The sequence below is a fragment of the Bison bison genome, unplaced genomic scaffold (assembly GCF_000754665.1).
Source record: "Bison bison bison isolate TAMUID 2011002044 unplaced genomic scaffold, Bison_UMD1.0 scf7180017864471, whole genome shotgun sequence".
NCBI classification, from domain to species: Eukaryota; Metazoa; Chordata; class Mammalia; order Artiodactyla; family Bovidae; genus Bison; species Bison bison.
In genome coordinates this window covers 98,206-109,460 of record NW_011495032.1, presented here as the reverse complement: position 1 = coordinate 109,460, position 11,255 = coordinate 98,206, and positions in this window count along the sequence as shown.

Genomic DNA, 11,255 nt, shown 5'->3' with positions numbered 1-11,255 from the left:
CATCCATACATGACCACTGGAAAAACCACAGCCTTAACTAGATGGACCTTTGTTGGCAAAGTAATCTCTCTGCTTTTTAATATGCTGTCTAGGTTGGTCATAACTTTCCTTCCAAGGAGTAAGCGTCTTTTAATTTCATGGATGCAATCACCATCTGCAGTGATTTTGGAGCCCAAAAAAATAAAGTCAGCCACTGTTTCCCTATTTGCCATGAAGTGATGTGACCGGATGCCATGATCTTAGTTTTCTGAATGTTGAGCTTTAAGCCAGCTTTTTCACTCTCCTCTTTCACTTTCATCAAGAGGCCCTTTAGTTCCTCTTCACTTTCTGCCATAAGGGTGGTTTCATCTCCATGTCTGAGGTTCTTGATATTTCTCCTGGCAATCTTGATTCCAGCTTGTGCTTCTTCCAGCCCAGCGTTTCTCATGATTTACTCTGCATATAAGTTAAATAAGCAGGGTGACAATATACAGCCTTGACGTACTCCTTTTCCTGTTTGGAACCTGTTGTTCCATGTCCAGTTCTAACTGTTGCTTCCTGACCTGCATACAGGTTTTTCAAGAGGCAGGTCAGGTGTTCTGGTATTCCCACCTCTTTCAGAATTTTCCACAGTTTCTTGTGATCCACACAGTCAAAGGCTTTGGCATAGTCAATAAAGCAGAAATAGATGTTTTTCTGGAACTCTCTTGCTTTTTCGATGATCCAGAGTATGTTGGCAATTTGATCTCTGGTTCCTCTGCCTTTTCTAAAACTGGTGTGCTGTGGTCCGTGGGGTCACAAAGAGTCAGACACAACCGAGCAACTGAACTGAACTGAACTTGAAGGTAATAATACATTGAGAATGAGATGTTCAGATAGCATCATAGACTCAACGGACATGAATTTGAGCAAACTCCAGGACATAGTGGAGGACAGAGGAGCCTGCAGTCCATGCGGTTGCAAAGAATCCAACACAACTTAGTCACTGATAAACAACAGCGACACTTTCTGAGAGGTGACATAGAATGAGATGTTGCTCGGTTTGCTCTGTTAAGAGAAAAACGTGTGAGGATGACCTGTATCCCATAAGACAACTTCGACCAAAAGAGTCTGAAGATTATCATCGAATCTAGTTTGGGTCTTGTTTCACAGTACCCTGACACAAAGAATGTCTCTAGTTTAAGGTTTAATACATTAAGCTGGCCAAACAAGACAGCTGTCAATTTATAACTCTTGAATGAAACTTTTTTTTTTTTTTACATTTATAGTATGTGAAGAACTGATATGAAAGATTTTATTTTATCACTGAGGTTTGGGAATTCCAGTGGACTTGTAGTATATAGTATCTGGGACCCACAGTTGAAAACCACTCAGAGCCTTTATGAGCCACGTTTCAGACACTGTCTAATTCACCTGTGAGGGTCATGGTCCTTCCACATCAAGTCTCTAGAGCCTGAAAGTACTAAAGAAAATCTATAAAAATCAAAATATTTGTATCTTAGAGTTTGCTCTCAACTCTATCTGCTCTATGTTTTGAGGGCCTATTTCAAGATCAGCGGACTCCATCCCCTCAAAACATACACAGTCATGCTTAGTAATGAATGTTTATAGGATTCATCTGGATGAAACTAACTTTATTATTTATGCAAAGTTCAACTGGATGACATTTTTAAACATCTAATACAACAATCAACAAAACACATAAGTGACTTTTGAATCATTCATACTGCTGCTCTGAAAAATAAATAAAGTGGCATCCTTTTATCCCAAATAGACCCCCAATTTTTTTTCTTTGGGGACCAGAGAATGATGACTGGCAGATTTTAACACAGTAGTTCTTAACCTTGGCTGCCCATTAAAATCACCTAAAGAGTTTCTTCTTTACAATAATCATGCCTTGGCTACACCACTGGCAGAGATTTTTCTTTAATTGGGGTGAGGTCCAGGTATAACCATTCGTCCAAGGCTCTCTAAGTAATGCCAATGCACAGAAGAAGTTGAAAATCACACTCTTCTAAGAGGCCATTTCTGAGGGATCTTCCACTTTCTCTCAATATGCCCCTCAAACACCTTATAAGTGGTCTTGCTAAGGCCCTTCTGTTTCTGTGGCTAGGTAAGAGTTCATTTTGGTTGCTTTCCTTCCAGAGGAAAAAAGTGTTTTCCACTCTGGAGTATTCTAACAATCTCTAAGATTCAAGACCTCCCTTGGCCCAAGTTTCAAAAAAGGTCTACAGGGCCTGCAAAATCTAGTCATTACTCTCCAAGTGAGGTAACACATTTCTTATGCAAGTGATTTAACCTAAATAACAATAACTAGCCACAAATGTGACAATGACAGTAAACACAGGACTTTCTTTTATCTCAATTTTTCAATGAGATCTTCAGGGAAGAAAAACTACATTTTTGATTTTGTATTTCTTGGCAGCTGGCAGTCTGTGGCCTATAACTCCAGTCTTCTTGGGTCACTATTAACTTTGTTCTAAACTTTACATAGTTAATTAGAAGTGTTCAAAGGCCTTCATTTTGAACCACTTAGTTGATGAGAAATGCATACTTAATGGGCACCCTTGAAGACAATTTAATGAATCTAGAAGGAAAGCCAAGCAAATTGATTATAATGCAATGACTTGCAAGAGCTCTTTGCAACCAGCTTGTAAATAGCAGAGCACAAAGGTAACAGGACATGGATGGTGGCAGCTCAGCTTATTAATGAGGACACCAGTTGTGCTAATGATCAAGCAGAATTTTTGAAAATTAAGTCTTTGGGGCTAGGTGAAAATATTCCAATTTAATACCATTTAAATGGTACTTTAAAAAATCTTAAACCCCATGAGCTATTTAAACATTTTTGGAAAGGCTAAGGGACAAGAGATAGGCGCTACTGGTTTCCTTGGCTGAGATTCAAAAGGTGCCCCTCCTCTAAGAATTCTGTGGCCTCCATGTCCAAGGTGAGTTTTCTAATTAGTGATGGTTGGGCTGAGCAACATCTAAATCAATGTCGCAGGGGTTTGTTGTTGTTGTTGTTTAATTAATCAAGGTTTTGCATTAGGAATATGGGGGGGGGATAACAAAGTAGGTACCATCTTGATAATTTCTTAAAGAAGATTTATACTACTTCAATAATCCCCAGATTTTTGGGTTCAGATTGCAACTGTATCTCCTCTTTCATCGCCATGAAGTCAAGAGAAGGAAAATGGATATCCCTTAGAGGAAAACAGACTTTGTTAGCCAGTGGAAATTTGCTGTATGACACAGGGAGCTCATAGCCAGTGCTCTGTGACAACCTGGAGGGGTGGGATGGAGAGGAGGGAGGTTCAGGAAGGAGAGGACATACACAGGCACGTGTGCTAAGTCACTTCAGTTGTTTCTGACTCTTTGTAGCCTGCCAGGCTCCTCTGTCCATGGGATTCTCCAGGCAAGAATACCAGAGTGGGTTACCAAGCCCTCCTCCAGGAGATCTTCCCAACCCAGGGATCGAACCTGCGTCTCTTACTTCTCCTGCATTGGTAAGCAGGTTCTTTACCACTAGTGCCACCTGGGAACTCCCAGACATACATAGACCTATGGCTGATTCATGTTGATAATGGCAGAAACCAACACAATATTGCAACCTCAACTTTTCCCAACCCATACCTACCTTTTCCCTCTTCAGTACTTTTCAAGTGTACATTTCTACACTGCCTTACAACATGTTCAGATTGGTATGTCCCACCTCCCACCCCCAGTCTCTGATTCAATAGATAAGAGGAGAGATCAAATAATCTGCATCTCTAACAAGTTCCCAGGTGATGCTGATGCTATTGGTCCAAACCACACTTTGAGAATCACTGCTGCAGATGTTCATTTATTCTTGATAAATATGACAACTTCCTATTCTTGCCTGAACATGCCCTGTGCCTTTAAACTATAGGTCCACCACTCTCCACACACCCAATATTAACAAGCAAGGGTTCATAATACTTTCACCTCATTCACAGGTCCACCCTATACCATTCCTTTCAGCTCATCTTACACTCCATTTATTGACATGTTCCTAATTTGCTGTCTCATGGTACTTGGCACTGAAACAATTCCAAAGGTCTGAGCTCCAGGCTTCTCTCCTGTATGGACATCTCTAATTACACTGCATGCAGTGCCTCTGGGCAGCACTGCATTTGGCCCAACCAAGGTGTCTCTACCCTGACACAGGTCTTTGGGATAAATGTATAAAATAATATGCCTTTTAATCAATATGCTAGAAAAGCAGAGAATCATAGAGTATGAGCGTAGGGAAAGACACTAAATTATAATAGATACTATTGCAAATTATAAAGATGCTAAACTACTTAATGTAAACACCTGCAAAAATTCTCTCTCTGGATCCAAAAGTATGGGCTTTAAAATGGTCCCTGTTCCAAGCACTGCCCCCATTCCTTTCCTAAGGATTGTCTGCTGCTGAGGGATTAGGTCCAAATCTTAGTTTTGACCCACTTGGTGCTTCTCCATATCACTCTTTTGTGGGGACAGAATAGGTAAATATGCTTAGTCACTGTCATGTCTGACTTTTTGCAGCCCCATGGCCTGTAGCTCACTAGGCTCCTGTGTCCATGGAATTTCCCAGGCAAGAATACTGGAGTGGGTTTCCACTTCTTTCTCCAGGGTTTCTTCCTAACCCAGGGATCGGAACCACATCTCTTGTGTCTCCTGCATTGGTAGGCAGATTCTTTACCATTAGGACTACCTGGGAAGCTCCGTAAGAGGTAAAAGCAGTGTAATTCTGCTGTTGGTCTCTTCAAAAAGGTATTTTGTTCCATTATTTTTTTTTTAAGGAAGGCTTTATTTTATTTATTTATTTATTTATTTATTTTTGGCCACAGGGCATGTGGGATGTTACTTTCCCAACCAGGGATCGAACCCATACCCTCTGCAATCGAATAATGGAGTCTTCACTACTGGACTGACAGGGAAGTCTAGCATTTTGTTCTTTTAACTAAAAGGCACCTCTTTCTCTTCCTGCAGAACTATCATACCATCAGTAAAATCAGACTTCTGTCTCCTAATTATCTCAGCAAGCTTCAAGCACTCACCATCTGCCCTCTGCTTGTTGCCTCCATAGCTTTTACCAGCCCGGTTCCAGGTCCTCTCAGGAAAGCCCACATGGGAAGTCAGCATCTGTGGTCTGAGATTACGGTGACTTACTTCTTACAGTTCCTGGATCTGGGCACTTTTATACTCACTCACTCTGCTCACATCACTTCTATTATTTCTGCAGTAATAAAAGACTACCACTCAAAATGTTCCCTTGCCATTTTGCCAAAGTGCCCATCCAGGCATGCAATACAATTATGCCTTAAACTGTGACCATGAAAGTGGTGAATTCCAGTGTGCACTAGAATTCTGGACTGAAGCGCTGGTGTAGATCACCACTACAGCCCCAGTGAGTGCCATTATGAGTGGGCATAGGAATTTGGGAGGTAAAATTAAAATATTATACAAATAACAGAAGGAATTGAAGAAAACAGTATCCCCATGCTCCTTTTTTCTTTTTCTGGGACTTATTTTCAGTCTTTTACGCTAAGAACCATAGCTATGTCCCTTGATACACAGACCTTCCTCTAGCCCCACAAGTCTGACTCCTGATTTCTCTCATTGCCAGGGTTCAGACTCCTCCCATCTTTCTTATGGACCATTACAACTGCTTTCTAGTGAACAGTTTTGACCTTGGTATCCTCCCACATCCAGCTTCTCTCCACTTTCCCATTCTTCAAGCTACCCCCAGAGTGATTATTCTAAAATAAGAGTACTTTTCTCAGGAGCTTAATGCTTATAAAGATTTTTAGACAAAATCTAAGTCCATTGGCATTTTGTAGAGCCCTTCACAAGCCACAAGCATCCTTGCTCTTCGGTCCCATGTCCTGCCATTATCACTCTTCCATGAACACCTCACCAGCCAAACCAGGTCTTCAGTATCACCTTATGCCCATCTTCCCATGCTCTCTGTACTAGGCCCCTTGACCTTTAAATTCAAAAGGCAAAATCCAATTCAAAATGGCATTCTCACATGGGTAACGTGTGTGGTTCCACTTGTCTCAAACAGCCTTCCCCTGGATAATTTCCAAATCACATTCATCTTTAACATTTTTTAAAAATTAATTTTATTGGAGTAGAGTTGCTTTACAATGTTGTGTTAGTTTCTTCTGTACAGCAAAGTGAATCAGCTGTACGTATAGATAACCCTCCTCTTTTTTGGATTTCTTTCCCATTTAGGCCTTTTAATTGTATCTTAATGATCATTTCTCAGGCAAGCATTGTATAAGCACAGAAACAGAGGGAAGACTACAAAACGGATATATGCTAATTATGATAAATCAGCTTTTTGGCTAGAGGTCCTCAATTTGTGTTCTTCATTAGCACAAAGACTTCTGCTTAATTAAAACAAGCTTTTTAGTGATATGAATTTCCCTTGTTCAGTGCTAGTTGTAAATCCACCCTCCTTGACCTTAACTCCTGATTTAAGAGAGCTTATGATGAGTTTCAATCAAACAACATTCATTAGTATAGGAATTTCTGATGCATCTTCCTTGGGAGGAGCTTCCTTGAGATCTGACTAAAGAAAGATATGTCAAGTTGGGTTTTGAGGGTTGGGAGGGTCATAAAGAGCAGATTAAAGAGTTTGGGCAAATTCTGGTAAATTTGGCTGGTATAAAAGCAATCAGTTAGTTTAAAAGGATGCAGATGAGTAAGCCCTCAATAATTATATCCAGGGAACTAAAAGAACATACAAAACTGACCAAAAAGCACATATTTAATATAATCTTTGAGAAATAATGGAATAATGAGAAGTGTCAGTATCCCACAGGTGAGTAATTGTGGTCCAGGTTTTCATAGTTGGAAAAGGTCTCTGCAGTGGTTAGGAGGACAGTTTAATGCAATGGCTGATGACCTCTGCCAGATTTCTGCCCAAAGAAACAGTTACTAATAGGCACCATAACAGGTTCACAAAGAGCAAGCTATGTTGAACTAACCTAATTCATCTTTAAGAAAAGGTCATACACCAGAAACAATATTACACATATAGCTGATAAACTTCAGTGTGTACTAGAAACTAATACAACATTGTAAAGCAACTATACTCCAGTTAAAGAGAAAAAAAAAAAAAACAGAAAAACACCTTATATCTAACACAAATAGTTTGCAGGTTGATATAACTTGCAAGTAACTCACTCCTAATAACCTCAAGAGTGAGTCAATAAAGCTTTTCTTTTTTTTTTTTTTTTGAACTCCAATACAGTCCATCCTAAAGGAGATCAGTCCTGGGTGTTCATTGGAAGGACTGATGTTGAAGCTGAAACTCCAATACTTTGGCCACCTGATGCGAAGAGCTGACTCATTTGAAAAGACCCTGATGCTGGGAAAGATTGAAGGCAGGAAGAGAAGGGGACAACAGAGTATGAGATGGTTGGATGGCACCACCGACTCAATGGACATGAGTTTGGGTAAACTCCAGGAGATGGTGATGGACAGGGAGGCCTGGCATGCTGTGGTTCATGGGGTCACAAACAGTCGGACACAACTGAGCAACTGAACTGAACTGAATACAGCTTTTGGTAATTAACATCGGTACCAAAAAATCTCAGCAATAATTCTCCTTTTATAAACTAATACTTTAACTTATTATCATTTAATAATTTATATAATTGCTTTATAATTACCTATAATTTATTATTAGCATCTATTCACAAAATGAATTTATTGGCATGAGAACCTGTATTCTTGCATTTGGGTTTTAAATGCTTTGGAATTCTTCCATCTAAAACCACATTGTTATATGTTCAAAATATTCCAACAAATTATATGAGGGGTGAGTATGGAAATAACCATTTTTAAAAATGTATTTTTGGCTGTACTGTGTCTTAGTTGTTTCGCACAGGCTTTCTCTAGTTGTGGTGAGTGGGGGATACCCTTCTGTGCGGTGCGTGGGCTTATCATTGTGATGGCTTCTCTTGTTGCAGAGCACAGGCTCTTGGCACACAAGACTCGGTTGTTGCAGCACATGGGCTCAGCAGTTGCAGCTCCCAGGCTCTAGAGCACAGCTCAGTAGTCGTGGCTCAGGAGGTTAGTTGCTTCTCTGCATGTGGCATCTTCCCAGACCACAGATCAAACCCAAGTCCTCTGCACTGGCAGGCCAATCTTTATCCACTGCACCACCAGGGAAATCCAGAAATAACCATATTTCTTAAAGATACTGAAACAGTAAAACTAAGTCTTCTCTTTGTAAGAGAGGTCCTCATCAAAGCTGGATACAATGATGCTTTTCTTCTGCTATGGCTGTCTTCATTTCATACGTAAGTATTCCCCTTGCTTTCATTCCCAGCAGCCACTAACAACATAGTCCGTGATTTCTTCACCTTTTCCCAAACCCAGGTAGCTAAATCAAAGAAAAAATTCTGAAACTGTTTTTTTATGCCCAACAAACTTGGAAACTTTCCAGGCTCTTTGATTAGACCTCTTTGCGGTCTATTTTGGAATTTATCATATCTCACCAATTGCACGTTTTTTCACATTGCTGCTGCTGCTGCTGCTAAGTCGCTTCAGTCGTATCCAACTGTGTGACCCCATAGACGGCAGCTCACCAGGCTCCCCATCCCTGGGATTCTCCAGGCAAGAACACTGGAGTGGGTTGTCATTTCCTTCTCCAATGCATGAAAGGGAAAAGGGGAAGTGACACGACTCTTAGCGACCCCATGGACTGCAGCCTACTAGACTCCTCCGTCCATGGGATTTTCCAGGCATTAGAACATTTTAATATCTACCTGCATATTATAATAAATAATAGTTTCTATAAATTATGGTAAATGTAAGTAATGTAAACACAAAACATAGAGAACTGATTAATTTGGTCTGGAGAGTGTGTAGGATAGATGGTAGAGTGACAAATGTAGAAGAGAACAACAAAAACAAAATTTCCAAGAAGAACGTGTTATCAAAGCCCTATCTTTAATGGAGAGGGAGGGAAAGTAGGAGGAGGGAGGTCATTGTCCTTGTGAATGTATGTCACACTCTAGGATAAAATTTGACAATTGATGACCTTTTTCCATGACTTCTGAAATCCATTCACACAAAGCCATGTAGGTTGCAATACATTTACCTAAATATAAACGAGGCAAAGCTGCTACCATGGCCTACCTGAGCCACTGATTTTTAAGAAAACGAAAGCTGTTAGTATACAAGGCAGAAATTATAATAAAAAAAAAATAAGAGCAAAGAAAGGGTTATGAACAGATTTGCATATTAATTTGCATGTTTGGTATACCAATTTATTGCCACTGTCAATTAAATAATTTATTAACATTAATAAAATGGCTGTAAGGTCTACTATGTACCAAGTCTTTTATGTACATGGTTTCAATTGTCATAGCAATGTCTTATCCATATCTTAAGATAAATCAGAGAGGTTAAATCTTCTACTCAATATTACCAGCTATAAAGTACAAAAGTAAGAATTTAATATTTCTATTCAAAATTTTGGCTTATTTCTTAACATCCTGCTATCTATCCTCTTCCTCTTACTTAAAATATCTTTCCAAGGTCTTTTTGTTGGAAGTTCAGTAGGGTGCTCTGCCCTTAAGGGAACCTCTTAAGGATGTTGTTCTGTCTCTGTAGGGCCATGCTTAGCTGAAAGTGCCTTCTTCAGAACCTGAAGTAATGGCAATCCATGATCATTTAAATCAATAGAGTGCAATGTGGCTACTCTCAACATAGCAGTTCTTTTTTTGCCAGGTGTTTGGGTTTTTTTTCCAATTCATTAGTTTCAGTGGAATATGCCTGTTGATTCACAAACTTACCTTGCCTGCATTATAGAAATTTAATGATATCTAGGACAGCTAAATCATCCTTGGACAGCTACCTAGTCCAAGGTAAAGAGCAGTGGATGCACTTTGTTGGAGCAGCTGTGAAGAGATACCCCATGTCCAAGGTAAGAGAAACCCAAGTAAGACAGTAGGTGTTCCAAGAGGGCATCAGAGGGCAGACACACTGAAACCATACTCACAGAAAACTAGTCAATCTAATCACACTAGGACCACAGCCTTGTCTAACTCAATGAAACTAAGCCATGCCCTGTGGGGCCACCCAAGATGGGCGGGTATGCTGGAGAGGTCTGACATAAGGTGGTCCACTGGAAAAGGGAATGGCAAACCACTTAGTATTCTTGCCTTGAGAACCCCATGAACAGTATGAAAAGGCAAAATGATAGGATACTGAAAGAGGAACTCCCCAGGTCAGTAGGGGCCCAATATGCTACTGGAGATCAGTGGAGAAATAACTCCAGAAAGAATGAAGGGATGGAGCCAAAGCACAAACAATACCCAGCTGTGGATGTGACTGGTGATAGAAGCAAGGTCTGATGCTGTAAAGAGCAATACTGCATAGGAACCTGGAATGTCAGGTCCATGAATCAAGGCAAATTGAAAGTGGTCAAACAGGAGACAGCAAGAGTGAACATCAACATTCTAGGAATCAGAGAACTAAAATGGACTGGAATGGGTGAATTTAACTCAGATGACCATTATATCTACTACTGCAGGCAGAAATCCCTCAGAAGAAATGGAGTAGCCATCATGGTCAACAAAAGAGTCCAAAATGCAGTACTTGGATGCAATCTCAAAAATGACAGAATGATCTCTGTTCATTTCCAAGGCAAACCATTCAATATCACAGTAATCCAAGTCTATGCCCCAACCAGTAACGCTGAAGAAGCTGAAGTTGAACAGTTCTGTGAAGACCTACAAGACCTTTCAGAACTAACACTGAAAAAAGATGTCTTTTTCATTGTAGGGGACTGGAATGCAAAAGTTGGACATCAGGAAATACCTGGAGTAACAGGCAAATTTGGCCTTGGAATACGGAATGAAGCAGGGCAAAGGCTAATAGAGCATTGCCAAGAGAACGCACTGGTCATAGCAAACACCCTCTTCCAACAACACAAGAGAAGACTCTACACATGGACATCACCAGATGGTCAACACCGAAATCAGACTGATTATATTCTTTGCAGCCAAAGATGGAGAAGCTCTATACAGTCAGCAAAAGCAAGACCAGGAGCTGACTGTGGCTCAGATCATGAGCTCCTTATTGCCAAATTCAGACTTAAATTGAAGAAAGTAGGGAAAAACACTAGACCATTCAGGTATGACCTAAATCAAATCCCTTATGATTATACAGTGGAAGTGAGAAATAGATTTAAGGGCTTAGATCTGATAGATAGAGTGCCTGATGAACTATGGACGGAGGTTCAT